The 11,314-nt window shown below is 26.9% G+C and overlaps 1 protein-coding gene across 1 annotated transcript in view; it reads left to right on the forward strand.

The window, feature by feature from the left end:
- The window catches only part of LOC109330188 (probable polyamine oxidase 4), a 25,227-nt gene continuing 15,212 nt past the window's right edge, over window positions 1,300–11,314 (forward strand). The window contains exon 1 of the mRNA XM_019564258.1: window positions 1,300–1,313. The gene's annotated coding sequence lies outside the window, so the exon portion shown is untranslated. The remainder of the gene's footprint in view (window positions 1,314–11,314) is intronic.

The raw sequence follows: 11,314 nt of genomic DNA on the forward strand, positions 1-11,314 counted from the left end.
AATCTATCGATTGTCATGTGTTTTGAGCAGCCGCTATCCAAATACCATAAGTTGCAGGCGGCTCCCAAATTATCCTGCAAAACAGGTTAAGTTTTATTAGGTACCCAATTTTCTTTGGGTCCTATATGGTTAGCACCTTTCTCAACCTATTTATAATGACCAAGGGGTACACCATATTTTCTAATTTTGCACGTGTTTGGTGTATGCCCATGATGTTTACAATATGTGCATGTAGGTTGATGGTTATGTATCCTAGTTCTATCATTATTATGTTTATGAGCAAGGATACTTCCTTTGTGAAAGTTTATCTTAATTGGGACACTGCCTTTTGAATAGCCAAGACCTCTTCGGTTTGTTGAGTGTCGTTGATCATTGATGATTCTATTTAAACTTTTACTGATCTTACTTATCTTATTAAGTTCAAGATTTAATATTGTAACTTTGTTTTCAAGAGCAATACAATTTTGACATTATGATAATGAAGGTTTGTTTCTAAATGAATGTAACTCAGTTTTCTGTTTTAAAAACATTTTTGTGAGTTTGATGTACTCATCATGTAGGTCATTGAATGTAGTTTGTAATTCATAAGAATATAGTTTTGAGTCATTTACCTCTTCATCATCAGAATGATGAGATGCCATCAAGGAGAGATGTGCTTGTTCCTCATTTTCTGGTTCAGAAGCGGAACTAGTATCGTTGTCTTCCCAAGCTATGTATGCTCTTCTTCCGGTCTTTATTTCATTCTTTCCCTTAAATGAATTCTTTTTCAAATTTGGACAATCCATCTTCATGTGACCAGCCTTGTCACATTCGAAGCATGTAAAAGTCTGATTTGAAGTAGAGGCATCGTTGTTCTTGGTGAACTTTCTTATTTGTTCAATTCTACCACCTTTATTCCTTTTGAGGAATTTACTGAATTTCTTCACAAGAAGACTCATGTCTTCTATCTCTTCTTTATCGGATTCATCCTCTAATGACTCATATTTGTCAACTTTTGCTCTTAGAGAAATATTCTTCCTTTCTTCTCCTGTTCTTCATGTTGATCCATTTGGTTGAGTTCTAACTCGTGTTCCTGCAATTTTCCAAATAACGCAGCCAAAAACATTTTCGATAAACTTTTCTTTTGAGAAATGGTTGTTACCTTTGGTTGCCATGTTCTGGTAAGTGATCTTAGAACTTTCAAGTTCAAGTCACTGTTAGATAATATCTTACCAAGAGCAAGAAGGTGATTTGTAAGATGGGTGAATCTCTTTTAAAGATCCAATATCTTATCTCCATGTTTCATTCGAAACATTTCATATTCTTGAGAGAGAGTGTTTAGCCTTGACCTTTTTACTTCCTTCGTTCCTTCATGTGTGGTCTCTAGAGTCTCCCACATTTCCTTGGCGGATTTACAGATAGATACTCTAAATAACTCATCAATTCCAAGAGTAGAAGTGAGGATGTTCTTTGCCTTTATGTCATATTGCACCTTCTTTTTGTCTTCATCATTCTATGAAGATTTAGGCTTTATTTCCTTTACACTATTTATAACTGTGAAGGGTTCATAGGGTCCTTCTTCAATTGTATTCCATATATCCAAGTCTTGGGATTATATGAATATTCTCATTCTAATTTTCCAGAAGTCATAACATTCTCCAACAAAACTTGGAGGGCGGTTTATGTTAGAACCTTCTCCTAGGAATGATTTTGCAGCCATCTTTGATATAGGATCAAGTTTGAGAATATCTTACTCAAAAATAGCTCTGGTGCCAATTGTAAGACTGAGACTGCAACTAAGAGGGGGGTGAATTAGTTGACTAGAAATTATGACCACTTTTTCTTCAAAATGAAGAGTTAAAGTGTAGCGGATAATATTGCAGAAAATAAACAAGAATAAATCAAAGAGGTAAGGGAGAAGAGAGTGCACATATGTTTTATACTAGTTCACCTTCTTGTCCACCGAATGCTACGTCCAACACTCTTGCAGCACAAGAGATTTTCCACTAAATATTATGAGTTGTAATTACAATATCTCACCCTAAGATCTCTATGTACCTTACACAGTTATAATATTCATATTATCATACTTGAAATCACATAGATGCACAGTGTGATAGTAGGATTCAGAAAACAAAACATAACACTTTGTTTTGCATAAACTAAACATGTAGTTAATTAGTAAGATATTATATTTTGAAAAATTGTTACATTGTACTCGCGTTTGAAATGTTCGTAGGCGAAAATAACATGTTGGATAAGCATGTTAGGTCGAATGGACACATTTTTCATGTCTTGTCTACCCAGAATATACAGGCGGGCGGGCGGGCAGGTGGGCCTTGTAGGCATAACCCAAATTATCAATGATAATTATGGATAATAGAATACTTTAAGAATAATACAAAAACTGTTCGTATATAAATTTTGTTTATTAAATAAAATATTACATAACAAAATAGTAGAATATTTATACATAGAAATACTTCAAATATAAAAAATTAGAATATTCACTAGTTTAAATAATAGAACATTTATATTGGGTTTGCTAACCTGAGTAAAAAAAAAATTTTAATTAGGTGCATATTAATACTGTGTATCAAAAGATTTAGACAAAAATACTCCTGATATTTTGTTAGAATATGTTTTAATAATAAGGGTACATATATAAATTATTTCTCATACTAAAAAATAATTCTCTCTCTCACCTCACACCCAATCCCTTTTACATTTCTCATTTGAATTTCACCATCAAAACCTAAAATTTATTTCCACTCAACCCAACCACATGACATAATCAAGCGTTTGTGGTCATTGTTCATATCTGATTTTTTTTTTTATCAAGTGTTTGTGCATCTACCTGAAAATAAGGGTCTAAACCAATCAAAAAGTATGACCAACTGGGTTAAAGAAGTGGTGGTGAAATATATTCAAAGCTCCCGATATATGGGAGTTTTTTCTTGGAAAAGCTTCAATAAAATAACAACATAATGTCACTTTTCTATACAGACAGTATAGTTCAATATCAAAATAGTAAAGATTTGATATGAAATCATTTGATTTGGCACATTATTGGTTCTATTCCCTTTGTAAACTATATCAGTTTATTCTATTAATCTAGTACACCTCAGTCTTTGACTTATTGATACCAAAACAATATAATGCACTTGTGAAATCTTACATATCTTCATCTTTCAACATTACCAAAATTCAGAGCCATTAAACTGTAATATTTAGAATGGTTTGGTGGAAATCATCAAATGAGAGGAATGTGAAAGGAGTTGAGGTACTACGACATAAGAGAGAAAAGTATTTTTTATTTTGAGAGGTAATTCACATATGTACCTATATTATTAAAATTTATTCCAACAAAATATTAGGGGTATTTTTGTACAAATTTTTTGATACACAATACTAACATCATATACCTAACTAAAAGACATTTTACTCAGGTTAGCATACCTCATTTATATTACTAGAACTTTTCTTTATTTATATATATCCAAATAATAGGGTAATAGACTCTATGAATAAAATATAATATAATAATAAGTGTGAAATCTATATATTGATAGTGTAAAAATTTATCCACATACACCATATTATTTATTATTCATTTGACTTACATTTTTTTAAAATTCAACAATAATTAAATATCAATAATGGATGATGCAATAACAATGTATAAAACTCATACACTATCAATGCATATATTTTTTTCTCTATAATAATATCTTCAAATGCATTCGTTCTATAGTTATACCGAAATTTGAGCTTGTAGTTGTGTGAGTTTGTAGATATGAAAGTATCTCGATCGTAGTTGTGTAAATAATTCATTAAACTAAACTTGTTCAATAAAACTAGTTTTGGAATTAACTGAAATTTGAAAAATGACTAAAAAAGAATAATAAGTTTTTAGTTAGTAGTAATTAATATTTTTCAAATATTTTGAAGGGTAAATTGATAGATGAATTATTGAACGATTCTTTGAATTTTGAATGCTCTCAATGTCACTTCAAATAAATTTCTGAAAAATACATGTGAAATATTACAAACCTCTTCTTCAAAAGTTACAAGTTTCCTTTAATTTTTTTATCAAACGACTTTAGTAACTCATTGACTGGCTCAAAAATTTGGAAATACCTCAAAATCTATAAGTCCGTGTTGCTAAATATTAGTTAAGTTGGAGCAAAACTTAGAGTAGAATATTAATCTAATTCTTATTTAAATCTCACATTATTTTATAATTTATTAAAAATCCTAGTAAATTAAGAATATTAATTTGGTTCTAACTTGTGTTACAAAACATACACTAAACAATTTATCTCTCATCTTTGTTTCTTTTTTCTTTGTGGTGTTCATATTTTCGGATAAAAGTAATCTTGTATAAAGAATAATATACTTATTTCTAAAGAAATAAGAATTTAAGATGCTCTTACCAATTTTTGGCGCAATTAGTTGAATTACAACTCAAGTTGCTACATCTTCAAATTCCATGTCAGATCAACAAACTTCCACCTTATACATAGTCTTTAGGAACTTCACTCACGCTCCTCTAATACCCTCCCCTTCTCACAAATTATTTACTATTTAAATCATTTCATTTTTTTTTATAGAAGTAAAATCTTTTATATCCAATTTTGATTTTTGATAAGTGTCAATAACTTCAGAGTTTGTATATTACCATAAAATGAGTTTTCAAGATTAACATGCGCTAATTTACTAGTTTACGTTTTCAAATTGGTAAAAATCAAGTGAGAAATGAAAACATTGCAAATTTAATAATTGTAATTTACTTATGAATAATTGACATACTTAATATTTAAAGTTAACATTGGTTCAGTGGTGTAAGACTCCACTGAATTCTCAGAAAGACCAAAAGGTTTAAGGTTCGATTCATTTGAACCACACTTATTGAAAATGATAACCACATACTCCAAAAAAGATTAGTTCCTTATTCGTAGGATGAAGAGACATATTTGGTTATACCAAAAAGATTATCATGTTCTAATATACTAATTCACATTTTAAAATGGGTAGAAATCAAAAGTTTACAAAATTAATTTTAATTTGACTTTTATGAATAATATACATAGTAAAGATTTAAACTTATAATATGTTTATCTTTAATGAGAAATGTCAGTATATCATAAAAGAATGTATGAAATTAAAATATTAGAGATAATTTAAAAGGTTTAACAAAATTTTAATTGCCATGGTTTCGAAATTTATGGATTCAAAATGATTTTGGATTTCTGTATCCAGTAAATAATTAAAATGTAATTTATAGTAAGATTTCTTAAAAGGTAATCGTTGGAAGAAAATTTGAAAATATATTTTTTATGCACTAACGGAAATGTTAATCCTTAATAGGTCACACGCAAAGGAATTGTGTTAAGTATTTTGGATCACAAAATATAAATAAACATACACTGCCATTTTTTGTGCCCACTTGGAGAGAAGGATAAAGGGTGGGTGAGTATACACGAGGCCGACATGAAAATCATAATTGATAAAAGTCAATTTTAGTTTGGTATATATTATTTTTGTTTGTTTAGACTTTAGAGAACAATTTTAATTTATAAAAAATTATAAAATTATAAAATGAAAAATAAAATATCTTTAGAACAATGTTATGAAATTCAAATCAAATATCAAACTGAAAAATGTCATGTAACTTAATCAGTTAAAGTATCAATTTGATAATGTAAAATATAACTAATAATTATATAAATATGTAGTTATATATAAATGCAATTATACATAATTTATGATTATGTAATTGGATTAATGTATCTCTATTTTTCAACCCGAAGTAGTATCTCTCTATTTCTTTTAATCTTAAGTATACTATTTGGTTTGTTTCATGTTGTATTTTGGATTAACTCTATTCAACATAATTATATCATAATTTTTACAATTCAAAGCAGTTCAATTCTTCATCTGATTAAGAGTATGAACCAGAACCATTTGTAATCCCAATTGTTGGTTGGACCGGTGGAACTACCCGCTCTAATCTTGTAAGTCCTCATCTTCATATAGTTGCTTTAAAATGTGGAATTGGTTTTTGCCAAGTTATTTTGCCTTAACCATATTTAAAACATTTGAGTAAAAAATTTCACAATTCAAAGTGATCAAATCCCTCATTCGATTAGAATAAAAATAAAGCCTTTTGCAAGCTCAATTGGTAGTCAGACCACATGTTCGAGTCTCATCTCAGTATCATTGTTTTAAATATTGAATTAGTTTTTTTAGTTTATAATCTTACATATTATAGTCATATATCTATATATCTATACTATATATAAAACCAAAACTTGAAATAACTTCATTCATGGTGTAATTTTTATTTCCTATATTGCCCTTAATATTATTTAATTTTTACAAAAAAACTATATAATCCTAAGCAACTACCACCAATACATAAATTAACCACATATCTCACATTAAATTAAACATTATCATAAACAAAAAATATAATATAAAGTACATCGAACACAACAAATACATTTTAATTCAAAAAAATGAAATATATAAAAATTGAATATGTAGTATCACACAATATTCGCCGACAAACACGGAGTGCCTGTACACACTAGTAAATATAAAGAATATCCATATCAATATTATATTATTATCTATATGAATAATAAGATAATAAAGTATTTATTCATAATAGAAGATAAGTTGCTCCATTCTAATTCTGACATTAAAATCATGACATGTGTCTTATTTAATCACTTTCTATAAAAAGATTTCTAAAAACTAAAAAAATGATTCATATGTTATAATTTTAGTGACTAGAGCCTAGAGAATATAATTTATACCCTTTCTTAATACAAGTGGGTTAATTAGGAAATATAATTTGATATTTTATTCTAATTAAATATACAAAAAATCAATAAAATATCATGCGGGGTGAATTTTATTAGACCATGTATTATCAATCACAATAATATTTTATGTGATCAACACAATAATTTTTTAATAATTAAAGATATTTTGGCTACTCTTTAACAAAAAAAATAGCATCATATCGTGGCTAACACATGAAAAAAAATTCATGCAATATATGCAAAACTAAAATAATAATGATATACATAAGCCAAAGAAATCATTATCAACCATCCAGCACATAACAAAACAATTAAAAATATTCATAAACTAATATGGCTTAAATTGGATATTAAAAAGACTTAAAAACCCAAAACTATCGGGAGAAAAATACGACAGCTAACAAGAAAATGTTGTTTTTGGTCATCTTCAACCTCTAGATGGGTCAAAAAGCTCAGTTGAGACCCGATATTTCATCCATTCATAAATATTGCGCTTTTGGTGTAACACGTGGGAAAAAATGTTGTCCTCCAATAAAGAACCAAAAATAAATTTATAAACAATGTGAATCAAATGATAAAATTTATAAACAAGGCAGAGGTAATTTTTAGATGCTCTGATACCAAATGTTAGAACTAGACATGATCTAAAAGAGTTCTAAATCATACGAACATGAAAAGCGGAAGCAAAAAAAAATCAAGTTATCTTCCGCCGTTGTTGCTTTTCTAGCAAGCTTCGGACTCCGACTCCGGAGAGTGATTTCGAGGTTCTTCTAAGCTCTCGCTCTCACCTTTAGATGATGTTAATTTTCTGAATGTGTGAGTAAGCTTAGAGACCCCAAAACGTTTGAATTAATAGCCACATAACCATCGATGTGCAATATTACAATAAGATAATAATTGATTGATTCCAACATTTAAATATACGTTGTATTTGGTATGAAACTTGTATTTAATAGACCATATTAATAGAGATTATTTTTATTGATATCATAATAAATATGAAAATAATAAATATTATTTTCATTGATATTATAATTAATATATAAATATTCTTAGGGATATAAGATAGGGTGAGTAAATATGAATCAAATCAACAGAATTAAAATTTAATTTATTCGCTTAAAATATAAATATTATTTTAAAAATTATTTGTTTTGACTTGCCTTGTCAAGTTCTAATAAAATATATATTACCACATGTTTTGAATTCTTATTCATTTTTTAATATTATATTGTAAGCGAAAAAAGTTATTGTTCTCAATTTTTCAATAGCAAATAATTTAATCGTTTTAAAATGTCTGTACGCTCATATATTGAAAGTATGTTACTTTATTTAAAGTACTAAATGCTCATATGTGTGCAATATTTTGATCGTTCACAGTAACCACAACAAATTATGAAATGTTTTGTCATGAATTATGAATATAGAATTACGTTTTATTTATATTTTTTCATCTCTCGTTATAAAATATTTTTATTAATAAATTTGAAAGTGATTTAACTAGAAAGAAAAACAAGAAATTAAAGCAACAAGTGAGATAAAAAAAGTACAAAGACAAATTCATTGACTTATGTATGTTATGATGCATTATTATTATTATTACTACTAGCGTGTTGACATGCACTGTCGTCCCTGTCAACCACTTTCCTATCGTTTGTAATGTATAGTTTGCATTTTATAAATTCAAATATAATTTTTTGTGCTAAATTTACGGTTGAATTTATTCAATTGGTCTAATATTCAATTTTTTAAATACACTTTTAAAATAATAAGATAATAAGGATAAAATAAGAAAATAATATTATATAGTTTTTTGGTAGAAATAAAAAATATTGAGGGAAAAATAGGAAAACGCAAATTACACCATGACGAGTGGTTATTTTGTGTTTTCCCTTTATTAATAGTATAAATAATATCTAGACTATAGAATATTTAATAATATATTAAATTTGGAGAGTTGATTTTGTTTTAGAGATTTTATTATTCATTTATTAAGAGACTAACGTGGCGAAAGGAGTGAAGTGTCTCTGGACTTACCTTTTTACTTTTTGGTATCAATATTTAAGTTTTATATTTTTATTTTAGTAAATTAGAATATTTTTTAAATTGAATATACTTTATATTGTAATTTTTATTGGATGCACTTTATATTTCATTATTTTATCTCGATTTTAATTGTGAAATTAAGGTAAGATAGTGATTATTATATTACTAGTGCGTACATGATATTATATTCAATTTTTATATATTTCATTTTTTATAATTAGAATGTATTTGTTGTGTTTGGTGTACTTTATATTATATTTTTTGTATGTTTATGATAATGTTTAATTTAAGGTGAGATATGTGAATAATTAATGTGTTTGTGGTGGTTGCTTAGGATTATATGTTTTTTTTGTAAAAATTAAATAATATTAAAGGTAAAACATAAAATGAAGTTATTTTAAGTTTTAGCTTTATATATAGTATAGATATAGATAATATGAAATTTTCCTCTTGCAATTTTCCCACGGAGAGTTTAGAGAAAGCCTATCTTCCTTATGGTTGGGCATTTTTAACCAGTGATATGATTTGCAATCATGGGGTCATTGTTTATGCCTAAAAGTTTAAGTAAGTTGGGTCAATCAAATTTTTACTTAATTACATTAATACCCTATAAGTTTTAGTAAAATTATATAAATTATTTTTTACTTTTTTATACCTATATAACCTCTAATTTTTATATTTTTGTTACATTAACCACCCCTGCATGAAAAATAATTGTAATATTTTAAATAAAAAATGTGATAAATACAATTTAGTTAAATAAAACCTAGTATATTGTGGTGACAAGTATAAATAATATATAATTCAATATATCATTATGGGAGGTGTCAAGATTTTATAAACACTTATGGATGTATTTGCATATATCCGCCAAAGAATTTTTCACATTAGCAACGAGATTCAAATTCAATATTGTTTCAGGATCCATAATTCTTTTTATAAAAAGATTTTATAGAACTTTTTGTTTTATATCTCTCTTACCTTAACTCTTTTATTTTTTTAAGTTATTTATTAAAAATTATTTCAACATAAGGAGATATATTTGTAGATATCATATATGTTCTGTTAAGATATCTTTAAAATTTGTTTTATTCAAAGATGAATTAATCCTCCATTTTCTTCTCTATCAAAATAGACTAATCACTTGTCCAAATTTTTAGATAGCCTTAAAATTTCTTCAAATCATTAAAATATTTTTAAAACCAAAATAATTTGTAAACATAATTTAACTTCATTGCATTATTTTTGGTTATTTCAGGATCCATAACTTTTTTTTGTTTCAAATTAGTCATTTAAGTTATTTTTTCTTTTCAACTTGGACTATCAAGTTCGGATGAAAATAGGATCCCCTACCTATACTTGTACTATTTGTAGCTATCTTTATAGATAGCGAGTATTCGCAAGTAACCAATATGTTTTCATTTTTAATTTTATATTCGTGACAATCAACATATAAAATATTAAAAAAATATGTATATGATTATAGTCTGATCACTAAAAATTATTATGAAATAATAATAAATAAGTTTTAAATATAAAATATATAAAATATTTAATTAAAAAATAAATTTATAAATACATGAGAACTCACTGTGTAATATATTAAATTCGTTCTCATTGATAATTTATTATTGTGAGTATCCATTATAAGTGTTTTTATGAGTACTTACAGGTTGAATATTTTTGTCATCCCTAATACCAAGTTATTTTTTTCAAATAGATCATATAAATTATATGTTTCATTACTTTTAAACCTCATAAATCATCTTTTAATGATACAATTTTAGAAATTTAATAGAATAGTTTTACAGATTTTTTTCATTATAGACTAATGATATAAAATCGTGAATTTTAATTGAGAAATTTGAAATTTATGAAGAAAGAATGTTTGTAGGATGAAAATGAAATGAAAGAACATAGGGTCAATTTAATAGTTTTTCCTTTACTTTATTTTATGGAAGTCTTGCAACTAGATTTTCATTTGAACACCTGCAACATGATAAAGGAAGAGGTAGAATGCACAAGTTGTACAATAAACAAGAAGACAAAATCTAATACTTCAAATGAGTCACGTGAAAGCGTGTCCTTTTCCATTTTTTAAATCTAGGTCGGCTAATTCTTTTTATTTAGTGATTTCTAGGATGGCTATTTCTTAGTACAACATCGATCGAAGAAGAACAAGAAAGTCAAGCCAAAGACAAGAGAAAAATAATACTTTTTGATTGCCTTTATTGATGAAGAAGAACCAACTATATATACAATAAAAGAGGGAAAATTAACCTAATAGAAATAATTGAATTACCTAACCTGAAAGGATAAAAATAGAAAGAAGGAAAAACCAAAAAGCCATTACAATAAACCAAAATTCCTAAACTACCCTTAATCTAGAAAACCAAAACAGAGGTTGAAGAAGGCAAGCTTCAACCATGGAGGAACCGAAATATATATAACTAACA

This window comes from Lupinus angustifolius, chromosome LG16 (genome assembly GCF_001865875.1).
Source record: "Lupinus angustifolius cultivar Tanjil chromosome LG16, LupAngTanjil_v1.0, whole genome shotgun sequence".
In the NCBI taxonomy this organism is placed as follows: Eukaryota; Viridiplantae; Streptophyta; class Magnoliopsida; order Fabales; family Fabaceae; genus Lupinus; species Lupinus angustifolius.